Source organism: Meleagris gallopavo, chromosome 2, assembly GCF_000146605.3.
Source record: "Meleagris gallopavo isolate NT-WF06-2002-E0010 breed Aviagen turkey brand Nicholas breeding stock chromosome 2, Turkey_5.1, whole genome shotgun sequence".
Taxonomy (NCBI): domain Eukaryota; kingdom Metazoa; phylum Chordata; class Aves; order Galliformes; family Phasianidae; genus Meleagris; species Meleagris gallopavo.
In genome coordinates this window covers 35,628,126-35,650,844 of record NC_015012.2, presented here as the reverse complement: position 1 = coordinate 35,650,844, position 22,719 = coordinate 35,628,126, and the positions used below count along the sequence as shown (strand labels likewise).

Below are 22,719 nucleotides of genomic sequence, written 5' to 3'. Positions count from 1 at the left end.
TTAATTCCAGTTGACCTACCCCTGTACTTTCCTCGAGACCAGCCAACCCTAACCTTTCAGTCTGTCTACCACTTCACTAACAGTGGGCAGCTGTACTCCCAGGCCCAGAAGAACTACCCATATAGCCCACGCTGGGATGGCAACGAAATGGCCAAGAGAGCAAAGTAAGTCAGGTTGCTGTTTTGCTACATGGTCTTCTGGTGATGGAAATTACACAGGTGTAACTGTATGTTTGCATCATTCCGCAAGCTAAAGCTGTTTTTGTTCTACTGTCGTCCTAGTATTCCCCTATATGAGTCCAGACAGATACCTTATTAATCATGCTTGTAACACGAGTGCCAGAGGACTGATCAAAACAAGATTCTTCTGCTAGGCACTGTAGAGACACAGAGTAGTGACAATCTCTGCTCCAAAGAGCTTCCAATCCACATAGACAAGATAGCCCACAGCAGAAATAATCTGCATGATAGCAGTCAGTCAAGGTAGTGCCTTGGTTTTGTGTTGGTGTATAGGGGACCCTGGAGGGAAGCATGTGAGATGGAAAGAGGAAGGAAGAAAAACCTGAAAGATATGCTCTAATAAAAAGGCACAGAAGGAGATAGAGCAAACCAGTAATCCAACATAGTAGACGGTCCTGCCAGAACTTGAGAAAGTTACCTGAAAGTCTGAAGACTTCTTTTTTTGTTTCTTTGTTTTTACTTTTCTGCTTTCCCTCTGCAGTTTTTTTGCAGGCCTTGATTTCAGCATGGGTAAATCCCACTTTGGTCCTGGTATCCCTTGTAGTTTAAGGTGACAGGACAGCGTCTCCAGAGTGATTCTGTTTCAAGTATAAGTTTGTGTGGCCAGCAGTGCTCCTTTTGCATGCTGTGTGTTATTTCTGTCTTCTAAAGAAGCTGAAGAGATTTCACCTGGATGGAACAATATCAGTAGTGGCCTTACTGCTGAATTTACATTTTGCAAAACGTAAAAATAAAACAGCAGCAACGAATTTAAGCAGGCAGTCAGTTGTCTGCATAGAAGTCCTCAAAGTGTATAAATAATAAGGCATATCGGAGTTAATGTTTTGACTGACAATCAGAAGATTAAATTAAATTAGCAAAGATGCATCAATAAGAGTCAAATGAAAGTAGTTCAAGCTGAGTAAATTAAATGAATGGCATGGTCAGAGACTGATTGTAATTTGGAAATGATGGAAGTAAATAATAAATGACTGAAGCATTTGCAGATTTTGTAATTTTAATTGTATGGAGAACATCAAGTGACATTCAATTTTGGATTTTGATGCATTGTAGTAGAAATTTTTTAGTTTGATAGTAATTGGTTTTAATACCATATTGTCTGGGAGAGCCATTTCTTGATCAAGTGCGATTTGTTTTTGTGGAACTTGTTGTTTCTTTCTTTTTCTTTTTCTTTTTTTTTCCCTAGCAGAACATTATGTGTGTTTTGTTTTGAAGGAAAAGAAACAGTAACTGGAAGCATCAGTGTGGCTTGTTTTTGTACTGCAGAAATGCTTGGTTGTATAGTCAAAAAAAATGCACTTATTTTGCATCTGGAAGCTTACAAGTATCTATGTTCTGTCTGCTAAGTGCATTCATTTATGAGTGGGTGTGTACAAATGGACTTCTCTGCCCTGCACTTGAAATTTAGAAGTACTGTAACAGTACTTTTAGAAGCACTAAATGTGTACACTTACTATCACATGTACATTTTTTGAGGTTATTCGCTCTTACGTTTGAGCCTTTCCATTTAAGCTTTATACTGGGTACATAATATAAGAAAGATGATGAGAAGCGGGGGAAGAAAGCAAGCTGCAGTGTCTGAAATAACCATCACTGAGCTGCAAAGAGACGGAGAGGCTGCTCTAGTTAAAAGCGCTTTGCTTGCAGGAACAGCTAGTGAATCCTGAGCAAGTACCAGAAATAAAACTACAGCAGGAAAACTATGATGTTATAATGCGTGTTAGCGTATTTTAAGAAATATTTTTAACACAATTTAGTACTTATGTAAATATTGTCTAAAATATGTTCTGGGGCTTCTTAGAATAGATAAGTGTGTTTCATCACAAACAAAGATTTTTTCATTCTATTTTATTTTTGTCATAGCTACGTTACAGACTGAATATATGGGAATATATGTAGGTGTATATGGGAAAGCGTTCTAATTAAACATATAGTTCAAACACCAACTCAATTCATCCCCAGTAAAAAAAGAAGGATATATGACGCAGCCTCCTAAAGCTCAGCTGAAGTAAATTTAGCCCTGGATAAATCAAGGAAAACTTTTTTGTGCTTTTAAGTGCTGTCTGTTCATTAGGTTTTACTTAATATGTCTTTCCCTCTTAGCTGAATGGTTACTCGAGTGCTTGGCATCCTTTGAGACAAAATAACTCTGTTTATCTTTCTGGCCCTGCTGTTCGAGGGCCACAGGACCTTTCACTCGATGCTCCGGAGTCTGACCAAATTCTCCACCCTTATTCTCAGTCAGTTGAGTGGTCATTTTACACTATTTTCCTCACTGCAGCCTAAGATGCTGCTAAGTTTTTGCTTGCTGTTGTAGCAGCTGCATTCATTAGCTGTCCAGTCATGTTCTGAGGCGTACAGACCACATTGCTTTGTAGGGTGTAGAAGCACCACCAATCTCACAGAGATTTCCACATCCTTGGTTGGCAAACCCTGCCTCTGATTTCAGCAGCTGCAGGCAGCCTGCTTATTCATGGGCAGAGCTGTCAGAAGTTCATGCCAAAGGGACATTGATTCTGTGCCCAGCCTTCTCCCAGTTTTTTTTCCAACAGGTGAGCCCATCCAATTCCTTCAACTCAGGGGCTAAACTTGAAAGTCTCGGTATCCTTGCTTATCTTCATGGCCCCTGAGCAGATGTAGGCATCTCTTTTGAAGTTAGGACTTAACCCTTTACTGTAGCCCTGAGACAATCAGTAGTAATTACAAGTAAGGGCAAAATTATTACCCCAGAAAGCATACATATAGATGTAGACTGTATGCATTCTCAGACACATATCACCAAAATCTAAAAGGCAAATTCTCAAATCAGAATATCAGTTTAGCAGAATCTTTTTTTATTCTCATAGAAAAAGTGCTCATCTTCATTCAGACATAATTGGACCAATTTTTGCTTGTCTGATAAACTTCATGTGATTGAGTTTCTCTGTCTCTTAGGCAGTTTTTAGACCTAAGAGGCACCTGGCTCCTTTGAGGCTCCTGGCTTAGATTTCTCACTAAGAGATAGTGTCTGATGATTGAAGCTTGCTATTGTCTATGCCGAGGGATTGCCTTCTGGCTTGATTTAATTCTAAGAAACGAATCACGTCCTGGTTAAATAATGTGATTGCAAATGCCTCCTGATTTCTCATTTCTCAACTGAACACTAAAATGTAACCTGTTTCTCCAGCTAGAAACCAAAAATACTAAGATTCTCTTATAGGCTGCCAAGATACTATGTCCTCCCAGTTCCCATCTCAGGCTCTGCCACTTATAGGTCATTTGTTTATATGGCTGCGGCCTCCTGCGTAAGCAGCTTCTCCAAAAGATTTTGTCCTAAAATACAATAGCAAGCCTAAGAAAATACAGTAAATTATGGAAAGTTAGCAGCCTTGTTTGTGGTGTACGTGTGAAGTAAAACATCTCTGTGCGGTTTCCATGGGAAAGCTCTCTTGTTTTTTGCTTAAATAGGCATTCAAGTGCACATAAATGGAGCCTTTAAAAAGCATGCAGACTCGAAGCCTGGGATTTTATGAAGGAATACTGTAAATAAAGCCTGTTTGTTTATACAAATTAAGTTCAGTTCTTAAGATGCACTCTGGCCCAATTTCTGTCCGACCTAGTTCTGCTCTGTAGACCTAGGTTACAGTTCAGGGAGAGCAAGTTAGGACTCAATTTACTCTTTTATCCTACATAAATCCACCTACACATCATTAAAAATAGCAAGAGGTGGAAAACAATAATGTGGTATCACAATAAGAAGTCATTCTCAGAGTTCAGATTCTTTTTCTCAGCTTGGCTGACAACACTGTTTTCTGAATGACATTATTGTCACTGGCTATTCATTGGTGTTCTCAGCTTGTGGTGTTAAATCTACGTATCACTCAATGCTCTGCAGGGTAAAAGCTTGAAAGGGCTTAAGTACTCTCAAATGTATGTTGGCTGTTGCTTTGCCATAAAGTCAAGTGCAATTTAAGTCTATATGCAGATGCATCTTGCACGAGCTTTACATGCATCATCAGCACTGCTGCAGCTCCAGTTCGTGCTCAGCGCAACCATGCTATGATCACTAAGTGTCAAGCTGGGGCACTGGGCCGTAGCATTTTCATCCTCATCAATAGCTTTCCCTTGAATATCATAACATGAGAAGATGTGTGTCATGTGAAGATGCTAGTAGCTATTTGGCTGAGATGTGTTTGCTTTAAGCATTAATGTTCCCTTGTATGGCAAGGAAGTATATCTTTTTAGTCTAATAAAAGAATATTTGAATACAGGGGACAATTTAGGGGCCTAAGGACCCATCCTCATGTAGTTGTTTAGACAAACTCAGTTGTAATATGTCAAAGGTTTTCTGTTGCATTCAGTGTATTTTGAGTGCCCTCATATTTTTTTTTAAAGTGATATTCACTTGTTTTTTAACTCATCCATTTTTAATTGAGAATTCCTCCCCATGTTAGACAGAGTATCAATGGATACATCTTGCATTCTGTTAAAGTAACAGGTTTCTCCTTCCTTTGAAAGTATTGTTCTCTACCTACAGTGCCTTGGATCTCACTGTATAAAGTTTACATGTAAACATTGCATCGTTTTTGTAATCTCTGCTTGATAGGTATAATTAAGGTAGTAAATCATTTGTTATTATTCATTTTATATTTCAGTATTTTCCTTGCTTATTTGTAAACATAATACATTTTATTTGCATGTATTACATGATTGTTTCATGCACATTAGGGATCTTAAAAGAGTGGATTCCCAAAAATAAACTTGCTGGCATTCATGTATGCTCTGCGCAGAAAGCTTTTTCCTTGTCTTTGGCTCTGTTGCACTTTACCTTAAACTTAAAATAAAGCTTAGGGGGAAAAAAAAAAAAGAGAGAGGAGGAAAAGGAAGCACAACACATAGGGGACCTATCCTTCACTGTGCTTTTGTTTTTGTTTTCATGTCTGAAACACAAGGATTCTCTTCAGATAAGAGCAATGGGGTGTAAACTAAAAGGTTAGAAGCTGAGCTAGGTCACTTGTTTAAATTTTTTGTTTTCAATAGAGTCTTGTATTAAAAACGTACAAAAGTGATTTCCTTGCCTGAAATCCAGCAGGGTAGACATTTTGTTGCCTCAGGTGGACTCTTTTTTAGAATACAATAGGGCCAATATGGTGTGACAGCCATAGCAAGAAGAGATGTGTGGACCCAGCCATGTGAAGTTTACAGAGAAGTTAATTTGATTTTATAGACCATTAAATCAAAAGTCTTATTTTCTGTGGCAGTGTCAGCTGATTGGAATTATAAATGAAAAGCATGAAGGCAAATGGAGAAGATTGTATTATGTTATAATACTTAATGGTTGCACTATTCCTTGTAACACATTCTGAGTTGATTTACCAGCAAACCTTAATAGTGATGTGATTTTGGTTGCAAGATATAAAGGACAAATAATAATTAATAGAGCATTTAATTAGAATTTTTCCAGGATATTATTTTATTTTTACATTTTTGTCTGCGTACTCTGCATTGTACAGTGCATACACACGATAGTCACACTTATTGAGTCATATTTTTCATGTACTTTTCTTTAAATGTCTCCTTGGATAATTAAGTCTGACTCTTAAGATATGGTATGTTAGTTTCTGACAGGTGCCTGCCAGGGATCTTCAGTGCTGTCATGCATTATGTGGATTTCCGCCAAGAAAGAGAAGGGCTTGGGTGTTTGTTTCTGGTCACTTCTCATTAAAGCTTTGACTGTGGGGAAAGAAAACAATGATTTGAAGATGAAGAGTATAGCTACTATAGGGAGTGCATAAAAACAAAATAGGTTAAACAACTAATTTTTCTGTTTTCATATAAATGTTATGTATATGTAGATATGAACTGTACGTACTAATGCTTTGATACATGTTAGGATTCTCTTGTGTGTTGAGAATTGCACAGAATAGATTGGAGGAGTTTGCTTGGAAAAAAAGTGGAAAATAACAGCAATTTGTTGGAAGACAAATTCTAGAATTTAATGTACATGGTTTGTAGATAACCAGGGTTGAGTGCTGTTATAGAAATACTATGATAAATCAACTGATTTATCATCTTTAGAGAGCTTCTTTATGTATTTATCAAAGCTGCTAAATCTGTGTTAGATCCAGGAATTGTATTTAGGACCTGATATCAAAAATGCCCTCCTTTAGAGAAAAGGATAGAAAGAAATACATCATTCTGGAAGGAGGGGTTTAATAGCCCAAAGTAAATAACTAAGTCAAAATAATAGGTGAGCCTTATTCTCTTTTGAGTAATATTTGTAATTGCTCTGCTATTGCTAAACACAAAGAACGTTCATACTAAATCGAACTCAACAGTTCACCTAGGACCATGTTTCTGTAGTAGCCAGTAAAAGATGCTTGTGGAAGTGCATGGAAAAGCTTGTAGTGATATTTTCCTCATATATTCTAGCATATTGAAGGATTTCTATATCCAGAGTTGGTATATCTCTTTTTCATAGCTCCACTTCGTTTTTCTTCTGTTTGTCTATAAGTTTTTTGAACCCAATTGTTAACATCACAAATTTCACAGAATTGCAGGGGCTGGAAGGGACCTCAAGAGATCATGGAGTCCAACCCCCTGCTGAAACAGGTATCCTATGATAGATCACATAGGCAGGCATCCAGACAGATCTTGAATTTCTCCATAAAAGGAAATTCCACAGCCTCTTTGGGCAACCTGTTCCAGTGCTCTGTCACCCTTAGCATAAAGAAGTTCTTCCACGGAACTTCCTATATCCAAGTTTTAGGCCATTGCTCCTTCTCCTATTGCTATGCACTACCGAGAAGAGCCTGGTCTCACCCATTTGCTTCCCACCTCCCTTGAGATATTTATAAACATTTATCAGATCCCCTCTCAGTCTTTTTTTTCCCAGGCTGAACAGACCCAGGTTACTCAACCATTCCTTGTATGGGAGATGCTCCAGGCTCTTTATCATCTTGGAACAATTCAGTGGCAAGGGATTGCACAGGTCAGCAAGATTTTCTGTGAAGAAACAATTCTGTCAGCTTCTTACATTCCTACCTCCTGGTAGGTCTGGTTGTTACTCCCCAACTCTTGTATCTAAAAAGGGAGCAAAAAAATTAATCCCTGCTGATCTCCCCAATAAATCATGATCTCATGAGCTTTTTCACACCTCAAATGTCGCAGGTTCTCCTACTCTGATCACTCTTTGCTTCTACAGAAAGTAAACTGCCAGTATTTATGATTACCTTCATAATCCTTATACTTTTACTATTTATTGTATTCTTTCTGTGATAGGGGACTGCACGTTAATCACAGCTCACATGTACATCATGTATTTGTATGGTGACGTAGTCATATTGTCTGGTTTGCTATTTATTCTATTTGCTTTCCTTTGTACTGAGTTTATGCTGGTGTTTTAACACCAAGATCACTGTTACCTGCTTCAAAGCCCTTGTTGTGTGTATATGTAAAATTAAGAGTTTTTTCCTTTCATATCTGCCTGTTGGTACTGACATTTTGCCTCATATTTTACAGTCTAGTCTCTCATTAGGGTATGAACTATCTGCAGCTTCTCATAACGGATTGTCATTTTTCTTCCTCTGACTGAATTGTTATCATTAGCAAACTTTGCCATCTTCTTTTGCTCATTTTTGCAGATTGTGTAGGAATATGTTGAGCAATAGAGGTCAAAACACCTACTTCTAGCACAGTTCTCAGGTGGCTTCACTCTAATAGTACTCATCATTCATTCCTATCTCTTTTCTTACTTATCTTGACTTGCTATTTATCTGCTCCTGGATCTTTTCTCTTGCTCTGGTAATTCAGTTTTTTAAAAACTACTGAAAAACTTTTCCCAAATACCTGTTGGAAAGCCAGGCACTGTATGTCATTGGGATCTTTTTTGTCCACATGTTTTTCATGCCTTTAGAAGATAAGAGATCTGTGAAGCACGAGTTAAACTCCTACCCAATATATCATATTTATTCAATTCCACTAAGTCTAGGCTTTTTATAATTCTATAGTTTCTTAAAATAGTTCCTACCAATTTGTAAGGCACAGACATGACATTTACTAGTCCACAGCTCCCCTTAGCTCAGACCTTTTTTTAATTGACATCACACTTCTCCAGTACCAAGCTGTTTGAAGCAGGAGGTTATAAGTTATTTGAGCGTTTAACTTTCTCACACTTGAGTTTCTTCAGAACACTTGGGTGTGAATATCATCTGTGCCTGCTGATTTGCGGGTATGTGTTTTGTTGATTTGTTCTTTACCTTTTTGGCTGTCATTTCTGCATGAGTCAAATCTTTCAGTATGTCCCTTATAAAGAACTATTCTGGTGTATAGTATTTTTGAGCACCTTCATGGTGAACTTGGATGCAAAAAGTTTCATTTATTCTTTGTGACTTTGTTTCTTCTGAGCATTCTTGTTATTTTTTGAATGGCTTTTGTACTACTTGATAAGTTTTTATTTGGAGGGGGTCAGCTCGTTTGTCCTTCGCTCACATTCAATTTTAGTCTGCATTATTCTGCTTTACACAAAAGTGTAGAGTTTGTTGCTGTTTTCCCTATTTGGAGAGATCTGTGACCTTTGGAGGACTATATCTTGCTTCCAATGGGCAAGCACATATCTTACAAACGGAGAAGGGAAGAGAAATAGCTTCTTTAACATGTTTTTTTATAATCACAGCTGTATGGCATCTCGCTTTCCTTCTGACTGAGTTGTCTTAATGAATATCCAGGAAAGGTTCTCTTATGTTTTGGTATGTTGCCTTCGGCCCCCTTTGATAAGCGATCTGGCAAAGCAGAGAGGATGGCATGATGAAATCATTACTTTCACCTGCTAGCAAACTTTGGTTTTGGGGATGCTTGTTGTCGGACTCGTTACAGATGGATCTCTGGTGTAACCTTTCATCTCTGCCTCTGAAGTACAAGTAAGGGATTCAATAATTTCTTAAGGATCACTCAGGTTATATTATTATTTCTGTGATCTCCTCTCTTCTTGAATCGATGTTTGTCATCTTGCCTTGCAAGCCTCACTCCTGAGCTTGGTATTGCCCAGATTTTTCTGTTCTCTACTACTTCTTATATTGTTCTTGTTTTTCCCCCTCATTTCATCTCATTCTTCACCTGCCCTTTATACTTAGAAGAGCTTCTTAGTTCCATCTGGCCTTCAAATCTACTAAATAATTTAGTAAAAAATAGTTCTGCATCGGTATAGTTCAGTATGCACTTGCATAACCTCTATAAGAGGAAATAGGAAGAGTCTTAACGATATCTCTTTAAGAAGTTAACCTTTACCTGGAGTGGAAAATAAGGCTGTGGCACTTCAGCAAACAGGAAAAACAGAGCAGGCTGTCACACAGTGACTGGAAATTTCTCATGAATTAGTACTGTGTTTAAAAAGACTATATGAAGTTGATTTTTTCCATGATGTCCTTGGAATATCATTCTCATGATCCACGGACAAGGAAATGGGGTGGCTGCGCTGTGACAGAAAGATTCCAGTGCTCCTGTCTCCGCAGATACTCGGTATCCTGAGCACTGAGTTAGCCCTGAGGGAAGTTCAGAAAGCAGAAGCACAGTCGCTATGATCTAAGACCACAAGCCTTCATCTGACTGAAGCAAGTCTATTTATGTACCTTGTGGAGAAGGTGAAGGAAGTGAAGTGTTTGTCTCTTGAACTGTCTTGCAGAAGGCATTGATAAAACTATTTTAGAGTTTCTTTTTGCTGTGTCTGCTTTGGGATACTTTGAGCTGCTGTGTCTGTGGGGTATTTCTGTGAAGTGTGCTTGTGTAAATCCACACATATCTGTATCGGAAACCTGCAAGAGAATAAAACTCAAACTCTTGATTTCCACGTGATTCAGAACAGCCTGCGTGTTTAGATACTGAAATCAGCTGATCGTCTCCAGTACCTTTAATTTCTTTCCCTAATTGTCACTAAAGGTCCAAGCCTTTGGGAACACGGATATTCTTGGAACTAAAGTTATCTTTTGCAAAGTAGCAGCCCTACTTATGCTTCTCTATATGTTTCTCTACATTAAACATTAATTGCCTGTCTGCATAAAGATCTGCAGGCCCGGCTCCACAGCAGTTCCCTCAAATTCCCTTCCTTTACATATTTGCCTTCAGTCAGGTTGTTATATTTATGGCTGTTTTGTTATTTGAGCAGATTGTTAACATTTGTTTTCCTTTATGCTGTTAGGCAGCAAAGTTGTCTTATTTCTTTAGCATTTTTCTTTCTTGACTTTATTTATAAAATCAATATCATAATCTTTTGGAACAGAGACACAAATGGAATGTAGGACCATTTATTTTTTTTTTAATCTCCTTTCGCTTCATAAGGAGTAAAGCTACCTTCTGTAATCAGCAAACCATTGAAAAATATGTCTAAATATAACTATTTCCTGCACCTTTCTATGTGATTTGAATTAAAAATGACAATAACTCCAACAAGAAGTTCTGAAGGAGAAAGGTATTGCTAGTAAAACACAGAAAACAGTGTTCTGGAGTGAAGTTTAATGTTTAAATTTCACATACATACTTAGTTTCACTAGTTCTACTACATCCATTTCCTGTTATGTTTTCGGTTGCACGTTTTGTTTTCAATTTTGCAGACAATTTTCTGTCATGTAGTATTGCAGCCCCCACTGAAGGCAGCAGTGTTTCTTAAAAGCCCGTGTTTTGACAGATTTTGTTGCTTGGCCCACTGTGGACCTCCAACTGTATTGGTTCCTGATTACTGTCCTACCCATCAAACTAAATGCAGTTGGTGTTTTTGTGTAAATTGGCAGGTAAAAGTGGTCATAGACATTTACTCAAGCCTTTGTAGGGAAATTAGTGCAAAAGGAAGTAGGCTGAGAGCAAAAGCAGAAAGATAGGAACACAAGAAGAGGAAGAGAGATTATTTGATGATTTTTCTTGGCACCCAGGAAGAAATTGCTAGCGGCATAATGGCATTGTGCACTGAATCTTTGTGAGTTTAGCCAATTACAGTAGCAGTAATTTAAGAGCTATTGTTTTGCTGTTGTATAAACACTTGAGATGTTTGCTTGGCATTGCTGATTTTGGAGATGCATAAAGTGAAGAACTGTAGGCATTGTTTCACACAAAAGCAAAATCTTTGCTATAGATAAAGCTTCCAAGTAAGGAAATTATAAACCACAACTTGAAGAACACAGTTTCAAGAAGCTTGGTTCAGAAACATGAAGGTAGGCCTTGTATCGTTACGTACATTTGAAGTGAAAAAGAAGTCCTGGAAGGTATCTTTATTGTTCTACAGTTGTACTTGGAAAAGTGATGATTTTCATATTCAAATGCTCATTTTGGATTTCGGTTGCCTTCTGGATGTCTGGTGCGTGCCATGAGCCTGGCTTTTGTTAGTTACTGAGCCTTTGCCACATGGAGAGTGTACACTTTGTGGGCCTGCCTGTTAGAGTGTGGTTCAAACTACATAACCAAAAAGTATTGTGCTGGGAAGTATTTTCCACTTAAATTGTTTTAGCATCTCGGATCTGCAGAGTCAGATCATTTGTTCTAACAGCAGTTTTCTTCTAATAACTGTCATAAAGTGTCTAGCACGGAATTAATCATCTGTTACTCTGTTGTCAGAAGAAAGCAAGGAGACTGAGTTATGCTGATCTGTTCTGAGTGCTTGTGCGTCTTTACCCTTGTGAGGATTGCAGTGCAAGTGCCCGTGAATAAAGAGACAACATAACATGGTTCGCCCAATTAAAATGCGTTTTTAATGCATCGTATGCAGTAAAAATAGCAAAGATGCTTAACTGCCTCACATCTGAGTTTAAAAGGAAAAAAATGTATGCTGATACGAGGCCTATTAGAAGGTTGGTCTTGCAGAAGATTTCAGCGCTGTTTTTCAGTCATTGTTAAATGAAAGCCATAGAGATGCAGAAGAAGTATAACCACTGAGGATGTAATGAGCGCTCATATGAAATATGACCTAAATTCCACTAGTGAAATTAGTGTAGCAATTTATTAATTTAAGTTCCTTTTGTTAATTAGTACTGATGGTGTTGAATTGGATAGCTGCTGACAAATGGAATTTAGAAAGAGAGCATTTAAAAAAGAGAAAAAAAGTAGGAGCAATTTTGACTGTTTTCTGTTATAAACAGAACACCAAATTGTACCATTCAGAGAGTTGTGGTAAATATATTCTACATGAGAGATTAATTATTAGAGGCTCCGTGAAACAAACCAGCTGGCTGTGCCTGTGTAGTCACGGGAGGACAAATCCTGTTGTCTGGCACCCAGAAGGGGTTGTTGTAGGTGTTCAGTATTTTCAAAACAAGTTTTCATTGTGTCAGAACAAGTTGCAACAGGAATATAAGAACACAAAGGCACGCTACATATGTATTTATACTCCATGCAAACACTTTGTACTTCAAAAAGTGAATAATCAGGTGACGTTGATAAAGCCTGGAGAAATTCTTTTATAATTCTAATATGGCTGTGCTGTTGAAATAATTTATATAATAAGATTTTATTGCAAAGTGTCAGCATAATAATACTAGTCTGGGAGGAATAGGTCAAAGACATCATTGAGCCTCAGGCTGTCCCTTACTCTGACCTACGCCCGTCTTAGTTCCTGTTTTCACCTAATTCAGTTGGAAGAGGGTACAGCGATGCTGTTCTAACTAATTTATGGAGATCACTTGTTTTTGGACCGGATTTATTTTCTGTCAGGTTTCTGTGGCTTTGAAGAAACTTGTAGATGTCTTGCAGCAGTTCCTCTATGGTGCAGGAGGAAAGAAATATGAGATGCAAAATTATGCAAATCATAAAGTTGCATCTCCTCTAAAAGAAATGGGCAGTAGCTGAGGTAATTGCCTGGGAGTCTAAGCTATCTAAGTATCTAATACAGCTGAAAGGGGTGTAATTTAGTCCTCTCCGCAGTCCCAGGACAAGTAATTGCTTTTGTAGAACATCCTAACATAAACTTACTGTTAATCTCCCCAGCTAAAGGAGACCACAGAGCAGTGCTGAGGAGAAAGGTGTCCTTGCCACAGATCCAATTCCAGAGTACCCAAAAGGGTTGTGTACAACTGTTCCGAGGTCCACATGACTACAAAGTACATGCCCCTAATTAGATATATTAGCTTGAAAAGTTTACTCTTGAAACCAATAATGGAAACGCACCCCCCACTCCCAGTACGACAACTTGAGGCAGCCTTCTGATGAGAGGTAATGCAATACATACACATGGTATGGTGAGAGAAAGTAATAGCAGGCCATGTATCTTTGTGAAAAGATTTTCAATCAGAGGCTCTCAGTTTCAAGTGAAGAATGTACAAGGACAGAATACACTGTGCTGATGGTAGTCAGCACTGCTGTACAGCTGAGTCTAATTGATATGGACAATCGAGATTACTTCCTTCCCTCATACCTTCTTTTCCTCAAATCATTTCTTAATGGAAAAGGCACTTGAAACTCTCACGTCCTGAGCTGAAACATGTAAGATACATGAGTGCAAGTACTGCTAGCAAGGATGAATTTGAGACCAGATTGCTGGAAAACTTAGCACAATTTAAAAAGGAGGAGTTTAAGAGGCGTCTATTTTGTGAATGACTTAGGAAGATGATTCATCACCCCATGATGAACATCCTTGTCCCAGACACAAAAAGCAGAAATCTCAGTGGTATGGCATTTTGCATGCTTTTTTTTCCTTCACAGTTTGAATCTGTGTTCTACTCAGAGTTTCCCACTTGGAGGTTTTAAAAGAAACACCTAGGTGACTTTTTTGCCATTATTGCGTAACAGTCAGTAATAAGAGCACTGTTGAATAGTTGGCTGTAACACCAGTAAAACAAAGACAATAGCAGAAGGAAACAAGTGCATTCCAGTGGCAGAATGCTTTCACTATAAAACTATGTGAGGTGTTTGATGGGAGATCACAGCTGCATAGCTTCAAATCTTTGAGGAAGATTGTAGCACAGGACTCTGAAGACAAAGGGTATTATCAAATGCTCAGTGAAGGTTTTCTTCCAACAAAATTTTTACAATTCACTATTAAGTTACTCTGAAAAAACAATACTGTTAGAATGAAATTTCACAAAAGCGATGTAAATTCTGAGTCAAGTATGTCTTAAGCACTGCAAGCCCATACTCTTAGATTTAGACATATATCAATCTACATGGGCTTCTGGAGACCTTGTTAGTGTTTTATATCACTAGAAAACATGTAAACAACAAGCGATCCAATTCTACCTTCTTTTAGATACTTACCATTTACAATAGCCAGACTTTCTTTTTACTGGATAATAAGGTGAAGGAAAGGTAAGTGCTTTACTCTCAACAGATGTCCTTGAGCACAGCACCTGAAATTGAATGTACTATATCAAGTGAATATAGTTGTTAAGTACAGCAAAATTTGTTATCTTGTGGAGTGCTGAAAGAAAATTTCCATAGAAAGCCCATAACTTACTACCTTGAACTTGGCAAATGACCATTTGAGGGAACAAAAACAAATAGACAAAAAACAATGGATTCTTACACTGAGACACTCAACAAAGAGTTAGACGTGTGCCTATATGAGTATGAAGATTGGCACACACTCTAGCCTTAAAAGAAAGCAACTCTTTAAACACTGGTTAAGCTAAGATCTAAACCATTATGAGAGCGATGCAGAGCCATTGTACTCAACACTCACATATAGAATATCTGTGTACTTGGTGCAAACCAGTTTCTGTGTACTTGAAGGAACGTTTTATGCAGTTGTTCTTAGCCTGGTGTAAGGTCACTGTGACACAGGCCCACTGAGAACATGGTGGAGTGAAGGAGGAGAGAGAAGGAACTCAATGTTTCCCAGAAAGGAAAAAAAGCGTTGATTAAAAGCTGATTTCTGCCAAATGGGACAGCATAGAAAAACCATAGAACAAGGAGCAAAGCTTGTTTTCTCCATCTTCAGTATCATTCAGTAAGTACCCAAATTACTGAATCGTATTTAATAGCTGTTGTCTACAGATGATGAAGTTAGCAAGTGGATGTAAAAATAGCAATTTTGAAAACCTTCAGAGACACTCAAAAGTATCTCACAGCATCATGTCTGGAACAAAAAAAAAATGAGAGATTGGTATGTGGATTCATGTGATGTGGCACAGAAGAAAGTCATTGAGGGTGTAAATTTATGTGAATATGTTTATGGGAATAAGATATGAGGAATGAATCTTTTCCTAAGTTCATGTTTGCACTGAGTTTCTCTGTGCCTGTATGCACAAGATAAAAATTGTGTTTTTATCATCTGGAAGCTTAAATGTTAAGGGAAGGAATAGTAGTCCATGTGAAAGAGGCCCTTGCCATCGAGTCTGTTATTGTCCTTTAGGAAAAAGTCTTGTATTTTTAAAAAGTAATTTCATGTAATCTATTGTAAAATAATATGTCCCCATCAGGGTCCTGTCCCTGTGGAAATGTGTGTACACTTCGACCTCAGCAGCAGTTGGTTGGTAAATGAAACTTGGCCATTGTCAGCCAGTAAGAAGTGTTTGTTCTCTTCCTACTTACCAGTAGTTTCTGTAGTTGACGAAAAATGTCATCAAATAAAAATATTTTAGTATAAGGTTTTGTCCCAAACTTAAGATTAAAAGAAAAAGCCCTTAAAGAAATGTTGCTTCAAAAACACAAAGAAAATGCAGTTAGAGTGTCAGTATAATGTACCTGCTAGCAGTAGCACAATGCCTGCTGGAAGCAGAAATATCAGTGATTTATCCCATCATTCTTGCCATGGACTGGATCCTTTGAAGAGATTACTTCTGCTAAGATGTTTATATTTCTGACTCCCTACACACATGGCCTTGTCTGTGTAACCAGATGCATCATCTGTGATATGCTGTACCACAGATAAGCAGGTTAATATCAAACTGACAGAATGTTTAGGCTTTTAGTTCCAAAACCAGGACGCCTCTTCTCAGATCAACCCAAACCAAAGCACCTCATTCTTTTCCTTCTTATTCTGATGAAATGTCAGCATTTCCACAAAAAGGCATTCTGCTGGGCAAAACTGCAGTTTTCCATTGAAAAAGCCCCACAATTTAAAAGGAAAATGTCCTATGAACTCTAACAGCAAGTGATGTCCCTGCTGCCTGTTCCACTCCTTCAAGCATACTCAAAATAAGCCTTGTTAATTTTATATGCTCTCTAACATTTGCTATTCCCTCCCTGTATGTAACCATTATGAACATCAAAGCAGTTTAGCCTACCTTCTCCTACTTCCCCTTCTTTGCTCTTCAGTTGATTAAAAACACTGCAGCTAATGTAATTCTATCAATTATATTGTACTTTTGGACCTCTTTGCAGGGTCTTTTCCTTTTTCCTTTGTGTCTGTGATGAACCAGAGTTACCCAAACCTTTTTTTACAAAATCTGTGATATGTCCATAACGTGGAGAGGGGCAGCAGTGGAGGAATGTGTCCTGGCTAAACATTTGGTGTTACACTTATTTCAGTCTGGGAAAGATCACAAAAAATAAGGACAAACTCGACCATGTGCTTTAAAGTACAGAAAGAAAAAAACAGACATTTCCAAATTATGAAGTACTGAAGTAATTTTTGCAGTATATATAACATCTCTGAGAAGCTCATATGAACTACCAGTGAAGTAACATTCTCCTTGACATAGTACGTTTGATGAGAATATAAGGAGGTGTTTGATTTAGTATTGCACCAAAGGGTACAGGCTTTACTGCAGGAAGCAACAGACAGAAAGGATACTGGTGTAGATAATGATGGTGTGGGAGGCTGTATGTGATATTCATGTTTGGAATGTATCTAGGAGAAAGGTGATTGAAATATAACACGGTAAATGTGGTGTTAATGCAAAGCACTGAAATGTTATAAAGGATATGTTTCAGTAAAGAAATGAAAGGTAGGAAAAATAGTCCTTGTTTCCATTTAATGATGAAGAATTTTTACAGTTTAGGAAAATGTAAGAGGGAAATTTTAAGTAACATTTACCAAGTCAGTGAGAAGAGCTCGTGCTTGGAAAAAGAGTCTGCAAAGAAGCTATCAAAGGGGAAGGAAGAAGCTACTTAAAATAAGCAAGCGGAGGAAATGTAGTTAAATGTTAGGACAGATAGTGCAAGGAGAAATAAAAGGATGATAGATCCTGTGGTTAAAGCATGCAAGTGATGCTACTTGCGCTGGCAACGTGATGAAGTGTTGATCAGACAGTACAGAGGCTATGTATTTTGTATATTGTCAAATGTATTTTGTAAAAACACAAATAGAGAATTTGCATTCAACTCCTAAAATCAAATTATTAATGTACTTCTTTAGCTGGTTTATGTTTGCATGTGCCAATATGAACAGCCACTTTTGTGAGCATAATTTATGAGGGCCACTTTTTGAACTTTGATTCAATAAATCAAAGCATGTTCTATAAATACCCAGAACAATCTGTGTATGCTATAAAATGTGTGTCCTGCTTGCCTCGTATTTCTTTTCCATTCCTGGCCTTGACTCCTCAGTCCAGAAACTGTAGGTTTTTTGTTTTTTAAAGTTTTTTGTTTTCTTTTTTTTAATTAATTTGCCAGACACAGCATCGCAAAGAGAGGGAAGTGTTCTCTTTTGTGATCTTGCAACATTTTCAGATGTGAGGAGGTATTATTGGTGTTCAGTGATTGCCAAACCTTCGACGCGAGTCATAAAATACAGATCATGATTGACAGTGAAGACATTCCACGTATGTTTTCTTCAGGAGGTATATAAGCAGAGAATCTAGTAACATAATGAATGTGGCTGCCCCAGCTGTTCTCAGGTTAGACTGTTCATTTTAGTGATAAAAACGGGAGCAGGATCTTCTTGCACAGAAAGTTGTGAAGATCAGTGACACAAACAGAAAACAAAGTGATGAAGTAGAGAAAGTTCAGTGAGGAAAGTAGCAGGCAAAAAGCAAAGACTGCATGATGAAGCAGTTTCTGATGCAACTTGCAAAGTAAAGGGTATCTTGGGAGCTCATGTGATGTGTTCAGTACACAGCTGAGTATTTTGGTGGGAATAAACTCAAAGGTACAATTCAAACTCAGTTTTGGATACTTCGGGTCAGCTCATTTTACAGATATACGAGTCACTCCACTCTTTGTAAAGAACGTATGCTGAGATCCAAAATATACAATGCACGTCTTAATTTACAGAATAATGTTACGAATTTCAGTGTTTAATGAATGGAATTACAGTTCATCCAGAGTGTTAGTGTTTATTCTCTGTATCTTATATCAATAATGACTCTGTATTGCGTCAAGGGTTGTGTAGAGAGACAAAGTGCTTATCTTCTCCATACGTTCCCGTGATTTTGCAGCTCATTGCCTTGGCTGTCTTTGGACCTTTGTTGCCATATGCGAAGTTTTCTTTAATGTAGAAAATAACATTGTTATCCAAGAAATATGGTGAATGTTAACTGTATCAAAAATCTCTGATATGAAATGCTGCAGGCTATGGTATAATGACACTTTTGACTCTCCTAAGTGTTTCTCACTTCTACAGCCATTCAGAGGTATATTTTGCAGTGCATAAAAGGGTTTATTTCTGGAACTTTGCTCTGGATGAAGTATGGACACTGGATCAGGATATTCTGGCAGTTATGAGTCGCTAATGTTGACCACATTAAGAGGTGTGGCAACTTGTTAGCGCTACGACCACTGAAGAAAGAAGTACTGCTGGATCTAGAAAGATGAAGTATGGGTGTCTACTGCATACTAAAATATTGCAAGAAAAGCAGTACCCATTTATGAGATAATAATGGGCTGAACACAATAACTTTATGCTTGTCTTTGTTAAAACCTTGGCTACATACATATACCACATACTCCTTCCTAATCTTGAGTTTTCTTTATTTTCTCACCAGGGCATATTTCAAAACATTTGTCCCTCAGTTCCAGGAGGCTGCATTTGCTAATGGAAAGCTTTAGGTAACCTCGGGCATTGAGACGATACTGGACAGATTCTTCCGTCTGCGCATGTCAGCACTCAAGTATTCCTGGAAATGGGCTGGACTGGCTTGATACTTTCTAGCCTCCTCAATAGTTTTGGTAGCTTCATGTTTTGCCTGATTTATGAAACAATGACCTCAGCTAGCACGCTCAACAATTTTACGTTCATTGACTCCCTTTGCCTCTGCCATTCCTTTATGTATCTACTGGATTAAATTTAAAAGTATGTGTTTTGATGTGGTAACGTTTTCTTGTGCCAACAATGTCCTATATGTTATGCCTTGTTTGCTTATCTTCAGGTGGTGTTAATTGGATTTTTTTTCTACAGAAATATTGTGAAATTTGTCCATTTAGTTAACATTTCCAGCTTGTCCTCAGAAAATATAGTACTGCCGATATACCAGAAATGCCTAATGGACTGTACAGTGCCATATTCTGCCTTGGCTGTTTGCATCTCACTGTGGTTATTATTCTCACAGGTATGGATATGAGTTGCACAGTTCAATTCTCAGTGCCTTTCAAGTGGGTCTGATATTAATATGGCAGGGTTTTGGAAGGTTTTTTTTATGTTTCAGTTGAAAGCTCATCTTATATTAAATGCTGTGCTTTTATGCTTTGTTTTTATTTCCAGTTGCACACTTTCAGTGTTTTTCTAATGAACTCCCTTTGCTTTTATGAAAAAGTTCTAGTTCTCCAGTACAAATGCTCAAAGAGCTCCTTCTATCAATCAGTATAACAAAATAATGCTCTTCCGAAGACAGTTTTTCCAAGTAAGATAAATACTGCTAAGAAGCAAACTTTCAACAAATGAATGAAATACGTCTTGGAAAGTAACTGATGAAATAATGTGGGGTTATATATATTTAGCTTAATGCCTAATCTCAATGTTTTCTCAGAAATAATTTTAAGTGTATATAACTGGAAGCATTACCTCCCCTAACTCTGAAATGCCAAATACAAAATTCCACCTATTCATCCTTTCTTTCGTGCTTGTGTCAGGCGCACCGGTCTAGGACTAACAGTCAGTGTGTCACTTCCCAAATTAATCTGTAAATAGACATGAGGGCTTTCCAGTAAGGAATGAAATTAACAGTCTGTGTTGCTTATAAATGGCGCATGGAAAATGTGCCCTACTTCTGCTAAATATAAGGAACCAAATGAATGATATGCGGATGATACCGTGGCACTGAAGAACATTTAATTTCGAATTGTTCACCTTATCACCACTCATATAATGGAATCCCATCCAATTAATTGATTGGCAGTGTGCTCCTACCCTTTCTAAAACTTGTTATTTTATATTAAAATGAGCATGTTCCAGTGGAATGTCCACTTAGGGGGTGTAGATGAGTTCTGAGCTTAATAATTAAAAATTATGCAAATAAGTCTCCTCTAGAAACTACAGGTATTTTTAGCTATTTTATAGGCAAAATTGTAGTTTAATATTGAAGTTCTTGGCTGGAAGTTAATCTGCAAACAAAATCAGAGGCGTTACTGCAGAGGGGGACGTGTTCTGTCCTGCGACCCATCTCCATGTGACTTGCTGCATTATCTGAGGGCTGTAAACAGCTCCAAAGGTCTGGGCTGAATTCTCCCTGTGGAGGCATTGCACTAGGCTTTTGCATGCAAACCAAGACACAGAGCAGATGTGGAGGGCAATGGTTTTATGTGTTGAGCAAAACTATAACTGAACAGCCTTAAATGACTGAAAATAGACTTTGTTTGATATGTTGGGACAATCTCAGATCTGTTATTTCTCCAGGTAAAAATCAAAGTCTCACACCTACTAGGGAATAAGCTGACTCTTGTGAATGGGAAGGGAGAAGGAGGACGGCTAATGAAAAGCATTTGTTCTCACAACATTCAAAATCCCATAGAAAACATCTCTGGTACATTAAAGAGAAAAAAAAAGCACCCTTGAGTTGAGTCTGTAGATCCCTGGCACTTGACATTTTATAGCACTGTATTTGATTCTGTGTCACGCTGACCAGCCCATAAACACGGCGTTTGCTCTATACATCGAATTGACGGAGGGGCTCAGGTACTTTTAAAATCTTTTCAGAGCTTACCCTGATGCTTTCAAAGGCCAGCAATTGCAACGTGTTTCAGAAGTTCTGCTTTTCAGAAGTAACGCACATTTTCAACCAAAAATACTACCTTCATCCCAGCCTAAGAATTCTGGACAAAGGACTGCTTTCTTACTGAGGTCTACATGTTCTACAAACTGTGTAAGGGAGGACTTTGAAGACAGAAAAAGCCTCAATCAACAATTCTTTATGTTACTCCATAACGCCATATCAACTTTTCACTAACATACATGGAAATGAGCCAGTGCTTTCAGTTTAATTTTACCTCATCCTACAACTGGTAGTTTTTGGCAAAAAAAGGTGAAGTAGAAGAGTTGAGAGACTGAAGTGTTTCTGTATGAGATAAAGCCTGCATATCTATCAGTTTTCAGGTTAGAATAAAGGCATTTTCCTTGCACTTGATGAACTTGTTCTTTATTTCAAAGTCATCCTGCACACTTTGATGCACGTGATGGTTTATGGAGCTCTTCTGGTGGTCTCAGAGAACTGTTCTGTGGGGATTAGCATTACAGGTGGGCCATCAGCAGGAAAGATATGGAAATGGGTGAGCTCTTCTGTTTGGAAGGAAGATTACGTGTGAGTACTAAATCAGAAACGAGAGCTGGTTTGAATAATTTTATATCAGATAAAAAATATATTGGAGCAATTTAAGTTAGCCACAGGAGGTGTAATCTAATAGGTCAGAGTTAACTATGTTATCTCCTGTTTTATGATAATATCTATTATGGACAGCTAAGAAAGTACTAGACTTCCAGTTCTTGCTTTTCTGTTTTATGAAAAATGCAGTTAAAAGGTGCTGGTTCATATGATTTACGATAGCAACATGCAGAAGAAAAATGGCAGTGTTACAACCATGTTGAAGAGCCTCAGTTCTACTCTGTCATGATTTTAACTGAGAGAATGTAATAAGCCTATATTTACTGTTCCCCATCAGTGTATGATTCTCTGACAGTCCTTGAAATGCAAACTTAAGAGTCCGAGACTTTGTTCATCTGCATGCATAGCATCCACTGTGCTAGAAGTAATACCAAACCTTACAGAAGCAAAATTAGATTATTTTGTGAACTTGCTGAAAAGACTGGACAACCAGCTGGAAGAATAAATAAAAGTTAACTGTATTTTGTGTAGTTCAGCCTTTACTGATCTTTCTGCTATGCTGGTTATTGCTATGTTCATCACTGTGCTTGCTTTGCAGAATCAGCAACATTTTCAGCATCCTTGGTGTCCCTAAACATCCTTCTATTCATACATGGAGTAGACTTGACTCGGTTTTTGAGAGAAAAAAATCATTGCTAGAATTAGCAGGAATCTCTTACGCGTTGTTAGAGCCTTACTAGGCATGTTTTTCTGCCCATTTTCTTGCTCTCATCCTGTGTGGCACATAGGGCAATCACCATCTTTGGTGAATCAGGCAGGGGAGAGAAGTGTCCTCTGAAGAGCAGTACCTGAAGTCCTCCTCCTGGTGATGTCACACGGAGACTTCTAAGGCA

The 22,719-nt window shown here is 38.0% G+C and overlaps 1 long non-coding RNA gene across 1 annotated transcript; it reads left to right on the top strand.

Moving 5' to 3' along the window:
- The first annotated feature begins 10 nt into the window (after positions 1–10).
- Positions 11–21,631, top strand: LOC104909657. Its single transcript, XR_792503.3, has 2 exons — positions 11–164; positions 19,058–21,631. It is a non-coding gene; the product is annotated as an uncharacterized LOC104909657 (long non-coding RNA).
- The last annotated feature ends 1,088 nt before the right edge of the window (positions 21,632–22,719 follow it).